This window comes from Schistocerca serialis, chromosome 11 (assembly GCF_023864345.2).
Source record: "Schistocerca serialis cubense isolate TAMUIC-IGC-003099 chromosome 11, iqSchSeri2.2, whole genome shotgun sequence".
Lineage (NCBI taxonomy): Eukaryota > Metazoa > Arthropoda > Insecta > Orthoptera > Acrididae > Schistocerca > Schistocerca serialis.
In genome coordinates, this window is record NC_064648.1 from 105,950,370 (window position 1) to 105,961,627 (window position 11,258).

The window sequence follows — 11,258 nt, forward strand, 5'->3', positions numbered from 1 at the left end:
CAAATGTATTCTATAATACTGAAAGATTACCGTCAAGCCTCCTTACCTAGGGACGCCAGATGAAAGTTGATGTCGTCAAGCCCTGAATGAAAATTGTGCAACGGATAACTGGGGAGGGGAGCTTGAGAGCGCTACCTAGAGAGCGTGCACTGTCTGTACAATACTAGGCAAGGCGCTGGAGGGCTCACACGCTGATGTGTGGGTCGCTGCACTCTATATTTTCTATTTTAAATAAATTCCTTTAACTTAACTTCTTTGTGATTTTAAAGGTATGTTAAAGATTGATGACAATTGATTACGTATTTAGTTTAAATATTATCACTCGATTTTACAGCGATTGCCACAATTATTCAAGTTTACAGATATTACAATTTTACAACTTATAGCTCGGGTATATTATATAGGAATCTGCACGCACTTTTCTACGTGCAAGACGGAATTGCGTTGGCCAAATGTATACCACCAAAGCCTCCCAATATTTTGCATAGGACATCCACTACGTGTGGAGGATAACAGGCAAACTGGGGACCAGATACATTAACACAGGGGGTCAAATTTCCTAAATTAACGAGATCATTCATTTCCTTACACAATCCGAAGCTGGAAATAAAAGAATTAGTACAAATATTCAAATACTTCTCTTCCGTGCGTGAACATTGAGACAGACGCACTGAGGGCACGTCTGCTCACTCACCCGTCTTCTGTAACACTCCAAGAATATGTCGGGCACCCGGAGGTCTTCCTGCGCCCGGTGGAGGGGGTGGTCGAACCACTTGGCCGTGACCAACCTCTCCACCCCAAATCTTGTGACACTGGAAAGTCTGTGACTTTTACCTGCCTGTGGTGTCTCTCTGATCCCCTAGCCAGGAGTAAGGTTGGCACTACTATACTACAGAACTACTTCCCAACAAAGATTTGGCCACGCTTTACGGAAAGGTGTGAGGAGGATTAGGAAAGTTCATGTGCAGATTCACATCCTCGTACAAGAAATGCAAATACACGACACATATAAATACTTATTATGAGGCCTGACACATTTCTTTCCACCCGTCCACATGGGTTCTGTTGCACCCGCGGCCGGCCGCATCGTGTAATAAAATTGTCTGCGGAGCCGCCTCTTTGTATTTCCGGGTGCAAGCGAGCAGCGAAACCTGCTGCTTATAGAGCAGAAACTACTGTACCGTTTCATCACCCCATGCGTGGATGAAAAGAAATGATCCGGAATGTTCTTCTCATGGGAGGACAATTCTGGTTCATTTCTTTTACCAATCTTATGTTCTACGCTTACGTAACAGAAAAATGAAAACAATTGCAAACAGTAGTTTGTGCTATAGAAAAGGATAAAAAAATTGCAACGTCCTGCTCTCTGGCATGAATGAATATTCCCACTATGAACGGATCAAATAAGCGGCCACTTGGCATATGGCGATGGCATTTAAACGACATAGTAAGTGAATAACTTAGGAAATGTCTAAATTAACCTCCTAGGCAAACAAGTGACGACCATTCAAAATCATTCGTCTCGTGATGAAAATTTAAGTTAAAATGATCCACAGAAATGTCATTTGTAAAATCAGATGGTGCTGGCAAGCGAATGTACAATTCTAAGTGAAAAGTGCAAGATTAACAAACAAATCCAATAATGCTAAAATAATTTACGAAAGAATTTACATTAAGATGAGCCAAAGAAATGTCATTTGCAAAATCAAATGATGCTGACATACACTTAAAAATCTGAGTGAAAAGTGCAAAATTAACAAATAAATTAGGCATAAAATTCAGTGGGCGCCCGTTTCACACTAAGGGCAAAACAAAGCAAAATATTGTTATGGAACGACACAATACTATACCACATCACGACGTCCGTGTCTTAGCAATCAATTATCAAAGGATTTCTCAAACACACCTTAAAGACAACTAATTTTAGTTATCTAGCTATGATGTAACTGCAAAACTAAAAAATTCAAGAGAAATATCAAGTTATTCGTGAAAATCGTACTTCTATAATGAAGACAAAAGTTTTTTTCCAGGTAATATCACAAACATCACAAAATAGAAGAACACCTTTCAGTAAAATTATGTTCATTAAATCCTTACCAACATGGACGTGTGCAAACACACATCAACAAATTACAATAGAACTGTTCTAATGCACATAAAGGAACATCAAGAAACGATGACAATTATAAAAACACAAGTTATACTAAAATTAAATGTTACATTATTACACAAACAAAGACAAAAGCCTCTAAACTATATGGGACAACGCCCACATTGTGCACGTCACAACTAAGTCCATAACCTAGATACACAAAGAAAATAACACTAAAGTTAACTGCAATGGTAAAAACACTGTACATAGTACAGAAACAACAACAAAAGACACATACATCAGCTACATAATAAAATTAAAGAACCACTAACCTAACCTGTTGACAGATTCCAAATGAAACTGATAAAAAACGCCAACAAAAAAGCTTCAAGTGAACTATCATAAAGATAAATTATCCAAAAACAACACTGTACCACATAGCACTAAAACAAACGTACAAAATAGTGGCAAACATTAGAACAGAGAAAAGTTGTTACAAAAATCGATGGACCAGAAAATAAACAAACACAAAATGCACTTTACCTACTTTCATATCGTCACACGCCAATCGACAATGTACCACAACCTAGGGGCGATGGGGAGGGCATTATTCCAAAGATACATGGAGGACAACCTAACTTGACATCCAAGTGCCGGTGACTCCGTATGCCGTCTGTTTATGTGATCATGTACCTCGCGAAACATGACGTAACAGCGTGGCCCACTCCTCTTACATCTGTTCATCAGCTCCGCCACCTGTGCCTATCACCAACCAGATTATCTCTGAACAAAACTCCTCAGTTAACCTTTGTCAGTAAACTTTCAATATTACTATGACCTGAGCTATGGATCACCGATAAACTAGGCGAGCATCATGCTCTACTTTTTCACTTGGTCATCACAATCGTATTGCCTGAGAGATCATTTCTTCCTTTGTCGAACCATTCACAATGGCGCCTGTCTCAGTCCTTCTTTACTTCATACCTACTTAGCGAGCCACAAATAATTCTTCGTAGGTACCTTAGTCTTGGCAAAAATCATATCTCGTAAACAGTTCCTCTCTCTCCTTCTTCACGACAGAGCAGTTTGAAACACATCATCATTCATCAGTCCCATAATGTCTCGACGACAACTATAATGATGACAGCTAGGGCTACCGGAGACCAGGGTGACAGTCATCCGGTCGTCATTCCCCGCTGCATATAGGTGCTTGAGCGCCATAGTCCGCTGCTTCACCTCAGGGGTTACCCAACCTAAGGCGAGCGGTGTCCGCCGATGCTTGCTGTGGGGGTGTGTCAGATGACACAACTGTTGACTGGCACGCCGTGGCTACGGAGGTGGCCAGCCCGCTCATCAGGGGCGAGTGACGTCACCAGTGGTTACCACTGTGATGCCTGCTGTGAGGCGTGTCTGATGACGCAGCTGTCAGCTAGCGCGGCGTGGCCCCTGAGACTGGCCATAGGCTCAGCTGGGGTGAGTGACGTCAGCAGAGGCTCCCCCCTGCAACTTTCCCTTTCACGCGAGGAGGGCTCGTAGCTGCTTCCCTCAGCTGATCCCTTCGCCGTCTCCGTCCCGCCAAGTGGTGGGAGAGTGCGACAGAGACAGGGCTAGGGGGGAGCGAGACACGCGCCAGCTCCAGGTAGGTGGCCCCGTTACGTCTCTCCCTCTCCACGCAGTCCCAGCCACTCTCCGTCCCTCTCGACCACTCGAAGCGACTTGCACACAAACACATTTTTGTAAATAAGATATTACAAAGTACAACTTTCTCATTGTTCATCACAACTTATCCACAGGCTTTTATTTACAGTAAAATTAAAAGTAATCCTATTACAAAAATTATGTCGACCCTGATTTTACAGAATTGGAGGTGACAAAAACAATAATATCCAGATGAAAAAAAAATCAAACTGTTACGAATTACAATTGCAGTACTGTGGACCACCTCATAAGTTTACAATAAAATTGAGGTACCAGTTAGAGCCTAAACAGATATTAAATCTAAACCTATTTACAATTTGACGTACACCGATTTACCTCACAGCCTTTACAATTAAATTGAGGTGCCAGTTAGACTTAAGTTATCTAGGCCTATTTTCTAAACACACGTTCGCCTGTTTTGGGTTGACGACTGGATCATCAACCGATGAATGTATTGAAGTTTCATAGGAATGGAATGGGATTGTGGTTGTCCCTCATCCTATACTGCAACCGCAAATCACTACTTTGATACCGTTTCCACAACTTTATTTACAATCATGAAAGAAATTGGGCTGCTTGGTTAAATTATTCCACTAACTACTTCAAGGCATTTTGCTCTGATTGTTGCCAGCATCATATTTAAAGGACCAGGGAAGCAGGTTGCTAGCCTTACTTGCCTCGAGTCCCATTGGTTTTACCCCTAACGGTTGAGGGATTAACCGGTGGCTTTGGTAGTCTTTGCCGTATGAGCACAAAGGTGACCACGACTCAGAATATGTCCGAGATGCCCAGTCTTCTTCCAAAGTAACTGGCATCCCGACTGTCGGGACCACTTACTTACTATGGTATGAAGATTAGCATCTCCAAAATGAAAGTAATGTCAGTGGGAAAGAAATATAAACGGATTGAGTGCCAAATAGGAGGAACAAAGTTAGAACAGGTGGACGGTTTCAAGTACTTAGGATGCATATTCTCACAGGATGGCAACATAGTGAAAGAACTGGAAGCGAGGTGTAGCAAAGCTAATGCAGTGAGCGCTCAGCTACGATCTACTCTCTTCTGCAAGAAGGAAGTCAGTACCAATACTAAGTTATCTGTGCACCGTCCAATCTTTCGACCAACTTTGTTGTATGGGAGCGAAAGCTGGGTGGATTCAGGTTACCTTGTCAGCAAGGTTGAGGTTACGGATATGAAAGTAGCTAGGATGATTGCAGGTGCTAGTAGATGGGAACAATGGCAGGAGGGTGTTCACAGTGAGGAAATCAAAGAAAAACTGGGAATGAACTCTATAGATGTAGCAGTCAGGGCGAACAGGCTTAGATTGTGGGGTCATGTTACACGCATGGGAGAAGCAAGGTTGCCAAACAGACTCATGGGTTCAGCAGTAGATGGTAGGGGGAGTCGGGGCAGACCAAGGGGAAGGTACCTGGATTCGGTTAAGAATGATTTTGAAGTAATAGGTTTAACAGCAGAAGAGGCACCAACGTTAGCACTGAATAGGGGATCATGGAGGAATTTTATAAAGGGGCTATGCTCCAGACTGAACGCTGAAAGGCATAATCAGTCTTAAATGATGATGATGATGATGATGAACTACTTCAAACCCTTACACCAAAATTTACAAGAAGAATAACCCTCTACCAATGAGTTCAAATTATAAAACATGAGAAATGTGTTCTCACACCTCAGGACACAACACACCAAAATAGTACAACATTACAGCCATTACTACTGGCAACACCACTGTCAGTCATTAAATACTTCGCCTTTCCCCCCTTTTTCTTTCACTGCTTCTTGCCATTCGATCTGCAAACACGACTTCCTTCCACCTTACCATACATTGCCTGGTTTTCGTCCTTTAATCTCTCTCAAACATTACTTGTGTTACTTCACATGCAGTACCATGCGGATAAGTTCATGTTGAAACCGCATACTATGCTACCGCAATGCAACGTGAGCAAACCAGCCCAGGCTTCATGACTCCACATTATTCATGCTATGATTAACGAAAGGCAAATCCAGTGACTACCGTTATGAATGCTGGCAACACGTGGCCAAGTTCGACAACAAAGAAACGAGTAAAATAAATCGTTGAATCATGGAAAATTTATATTGCTTGTATCTGGAACTAAACTATGCAACAAATGAAACATTATGAAACCTATCTGCTATTGACCTAAGAACAAGAACCGTTGGTTCATGCCCTCAATCACCTGGCACCCAGGTCCGCTAGTTGAAACACATTAATCTGAAAATTTTTTACAAATACAACATCGCTGAACGATTCCCGGTATTAATTCACACTTGAACATGTTTCATAATCAATGTTACCCCAAAAGACCTACATTATGAATAACTTTTCTCACCATCCATGACGAGCGCCGCACCCCTGCGTCCGTCTCGTTCAATCGACGGCCCCAGAGAGCCCTAACATGTCGCGTTCGAGGACCAACCGCCAACCGTTCAGAAAAACTGGTGGTGGGGGGTAGGACCTCAGTGAGGACCAACCTCACAAACTCTGCCCTGCTCATCCCCACTATCTTTGGAATCACGAACTCTCTCCAGGATCTGCTCACGTTGTTATGTTGGCGCAAAACTACCCTACTGCTACCATCTTTGACTAACCCAGATTATTATATAACACCAGAGGAAATGTACACATGAATATTTTTTCACATATATAAGAAACTATCAGCCTCGATTGTGGTAATGAAACCAACCTTTACCAAGGTTTCAGCCCAAGAAATTGAACCTTCTTCAGAAGATAAACCTGATCCTATATTATGTCTACGAGGGCATGGTCTAGAAATAAAACTAAAACAGCCTGAACAGTTTTATTTCCAGACCATGCCCTCGTAGACATGTTATAGAATCAGGTTCATCTTCTGAAGAAGGCTCAATTACTTGGGCTGAAACCCAGGTAAAGGTTGGTTTCATTACCGCAATCGATGCTGATAGTTTCTTATATATTACATTATCACGATTGCTGACTGGGCTGCAATGTTGAAAATACTAATTTTTTTAAATAGTTGATGTGGGGGTGGATTCGCTAAATCGTAGATTTGACTCAAATGTTTTGGAACTTATCTCATAATTTGAAGCTTTTGTCATCGCTAAAAATTGGAGCTGATCGAATCGTGCAGTTCTATGGCGCAGAGTTTTGATGAAGATAAACAATTTAGTATCTCAAATATTGCAGTGGAAAAATGTAGAGCTTGATAAAGCGTGTTATTTTGTTCAGCTCATAATTTATCTTGCTATCAGTACAATTTTTAAGAAGCAGTGTCTTGGGCTACTTTCTGCTTTCGACGAAGAGACTGCAATAGTAATTCTTAGAAATGAATGTGAGGAGTATTTATCCAGTAAATTCCTAGACCAAAAAAGCTCAGAAACAAGAAATAGCCTCATTAACCTGGACAGCTGGTTAACAGAACTGTCAGTAACAGAGAATTCAATCGTAGCTACAGCGTTCCAGATTAGTACATAAAATGTTGCCTGTTTTGAACTATTCCTTTTGCTCTTTCTTCATCTGAATGCTTATTTTTGAAACTCATAAAGAACAGTCTGTGGAGTTCTATGACTCAAGACAGAGTTAGTGAACTCAGCCTCCATAGTATTCAAAATGATCTGTTGATCCCAGTGAAATAATGAATACCTTCCGTCAAAGAAAGTGCACTCCATGGCCCAGTTTCTGTAGAGGTCAATGTGATTACAGGGGATTTTTATAAGTGCAAATCAATCAAACAATAGATAGATCTGTAGGTCTATGCTTGTTGATAGTGACTGTCAATCACTATAATGTGTTTAATTTTTAAAATCATTTGTAACTATTAACCATTTTTCTTTAATACTTTGAATATAATAAAGGAGTGACCTCTTTGTTTATATCACATGCTATTTTACAACACATCTCATTCAGATTCTATTCCTAACTGCTGTAATGAAAGTTACGTTAGTTAACGACAAGTTGTACATTTTATGTAAGGGGGTCAGGATTTTTATTTTTGTAGGCAGGCCCATACTTGATTCATTAAGCTTCTGAGTCTGTAGGTTTGTCCAATTGCATTTGAACGTGAGTTTGATCTCATTTCTGTTGGATTTCAGTCAGCTGCGTTACCAATTGAGCTAGCGCAGTCTCAACATATTCTTATAGTACTGATATATTTTGCTTTATCACAACACAGATCTTTGACACAGGCAGTGTTCATTGAAGATTATAAAGGAAAGGGAATCATTTTAAAATCTATCAAGACTCCCCAGAAAACATATACTACAGTCCGCCATTGATATGCACCTACCGACGTTCTGGAAAGTCGGCACCCTTGAATACATATGATTAGAATGATTCGTGTTCGCGTCATGTTTGTCATGGGCAATGTTATACAGTTCGTTTGCTACTTCTGCGGCCAATTGTATGAAGCATTTATCCTTGGGTTGAGGCTGTATATAACCTCAGATCAAGCTTGACCTGAAAACAGGATCCTGCTTGACGCGAAAATCCGCGCTCCAAACTCAGGTTCACTTGTAGAGAGGTCCCATGCCTTCTTTTGCATTTCGCCTCTCATTTTCACGCATTTTATTAATGTTTTGTATCATTTCACGGTGGGAGCCGGCCGAATAAGATCATTCTGATGAGAGTATTTGTACTGATATCTCAAATTACTTTTCACTTGACTGCTATGCATGTTGGGAACTGTGTGTGGTCTTGCTTTTAGTTTCCTCTGCTACTTCACTGGGTGGCTTGCGGCGAGGCGGGCAGCGGAGGACGCGTCACACTGCATTTCTGTGGGGGGGGGGGGGGGCGGGGGGTCTGCACTTCGGCAAATACGGAGAGGGTCGTACACCAATGGGCTGTGAGCATCTGGCGGGGCAACTGACCTCGGTTGAGTTTCGCCTGTTGTATGGACGGCGAAACGACATACAAGCTGTCTGAGTGTCGCCCCAGTTTGTGTGTTTACCGTCCCGGTGCATCTGGAGCGAAGGTTGTTGGCGCTGACTGACTGTACTGTCTTCATGATTCTGAGAATTCTTGCGGTCGGTGCACTGGTGGGAGAGACTGTCTGGCACCAGATGGCCGGTGGTCTTGGCAGGTTGTTTTCTGTAGGCGGTAAAACGGCAAGTTCATTGCCCCCAGCTAAATAGCAGAGGCATGGTTGTTCAACTTAAACTGAGGCCAGTTGACGTCACAAAGACCAGCTCAAAATTGGAGGGAACGGACGCTAATGGCGCGAATGATGTTCTGACATAGTGTGGAGGAATTCCGGAATCAATATTGAGTGCTGATTCGCGACTTTTCGAGGGTAGTGGTGAGCTGAGTCACGTTGGATTCGCTCTTGCGTTGGACGGGCGCATGGCATTCGGGATCTGATGTTCATGAGAATTGGACGGTCTTGCGACTTAGTCTTACTCTTTCGGAATCGTTGTGGAGTATGACTTCGGTCATACTCCAGTTTCGTTCTGCTACCTAAGACGCAGATTCTTTCTCCGCGTTTTCGCACCTGTACCGACAGGGCGGGTTTAGGCGGATTTGCTGTGCCTCTTCCTGGAGATACATCCTTGTGCATCCAGGAGTTTCCCTGCTTCGCGAGCAGAACAGAATTCTCGGACAGCATTCGAGGACACGGGTTGAAACAGAGTTGCTGCACGGCAGGAGTCGGCGCCTACATCATCAGAGCGCTGCCTTCCGACCACGTGCTGCGGGTTTCGGGTCTGGTAAAGTATTCTGCGGCTCCAGCACTGCAGAACCTGTCGTTTCTGCACAGAAGTCCTCGGCAGCACGAGGGCTAGCTTTGCTACAAGTCCACCTTGTTTGTTTCCCCATGTGTTCTCATTTCAGCTCTCGCTACTAATCGCGATACTGCATTATAGTCGGTGGTGGTGGTGGTGGTTAGTGTTTAACGTCCCGTCGACAACGAGATCATTAGAGACGGAGCGCAAGCTCGGATTAGGGAAGCATTGGGAAGGAAATCGGCCGCGCCCTTTCAAAGGAACCATCCCGGCATTTGCCAGAAACGATTTAGGGAAATCACGGAAAACCTAAATCAGGATGGCCGGAGACGGGATTGAACCGTCGTCCTTCCGAATGCGAGCCCAGTGTGCTAACCACTGCGCCACCTCGCTCGGTGCATTATAGTCGGGGGAGTAATATTTGATTAATTAGAACCTACAGTTATTATCGTCAATCTATTGCATCACAGAGAGTAGGAGCCCCTTGTTCTCGAGCCAACTCTTATTCTCACAATAGTTCGGTATACCCTATGGTTTAGCCTACTGTTTGTATCGACAGTCCTGTACCTTTCTGTTCTGATTCATAATAAATCTCACTGTAATGTTTAATCAACATAGCGTTTCGTAGATAAATGCAGAGTCCCATTTCCTGTCATTTATTATGATAAAATTCCTTTCTTTAATCAGTAGATTACTATTTTTATTGTGAGTATGCACTCCTTATCTTACCAACTAGCAGGGTCCACCATCAACTCCCTTCGTTACCGTTGTGCACATAATTAATTAGGTGGTAGGTAAGGAGGGGGGTCGAATGCATTTCTGGTTTTCATGGAGAATTCGCCAGAATGAAAGAGTTACAAACTCTTCTCCACCCTATCATCTCCCACTGTAACTGCCAGTTTATAGTGTAGTGGTATAGCTAAACATCGCTTTTGCTTTTAACAAAAAGAAATAGAAATAATGAAAAATTATTATTAACATCAAAAATGGTAAGTAAATACATGACTACACCATTCCCACCTCGCTGATGCCCGAAATACTTTCCTCCTGGGTCTGGAAGGTTAGTTAAAGAAATTACCGGTGACCATTTGTATGTAATGATTAATCTCATAACAGTTGCCTATTTAGGTGATTAGTTCAAACACATTTTAGGGCCTTAACTGTTTACTGCAAATATTTCGAATTTCCTTTCTTACTCTGCCGCTAAGTATGGGAATTCTGACAGCAACCAACAACGATTCACCCTCTCTTGTGTATGGTATCTCTTGGCTCCATTGGCAGCAAATATGGAGTTCGTATCAAATTCTTAACTACCGAATACGTCCTCAGACTGCTATGGCAATACTACGTGTCTTGATGAATAGAACTTGAGCAAGTATTTAGCGATATGCCACTAACGACGTCAAATATCTCAGCTTTATCACTGGATCAGAGGTTGTCTCATGCACTGCAGTGCAAAGGATCTCAGGTTAGCACCCACGTCAATTCTCGGAAGGATTTTTTTCCATTTGTTACTAGTTCTACCACTGCATTGGTCGTAACGATAATTACAGAACACTACCATGTGATTCCATTACATACTATTGAAACCAAACCATACTCTCCGTTTTCCGAGCTTTCTGGACCAATGTTGGGCAAAATTATGTGTGCAACAACCCTACACGATATGAATTCCATCGTTTCATTTCGTCCATTTTACAGATATCTGAGCATTCGGGTGTGTCCACTAAAAACGACGACG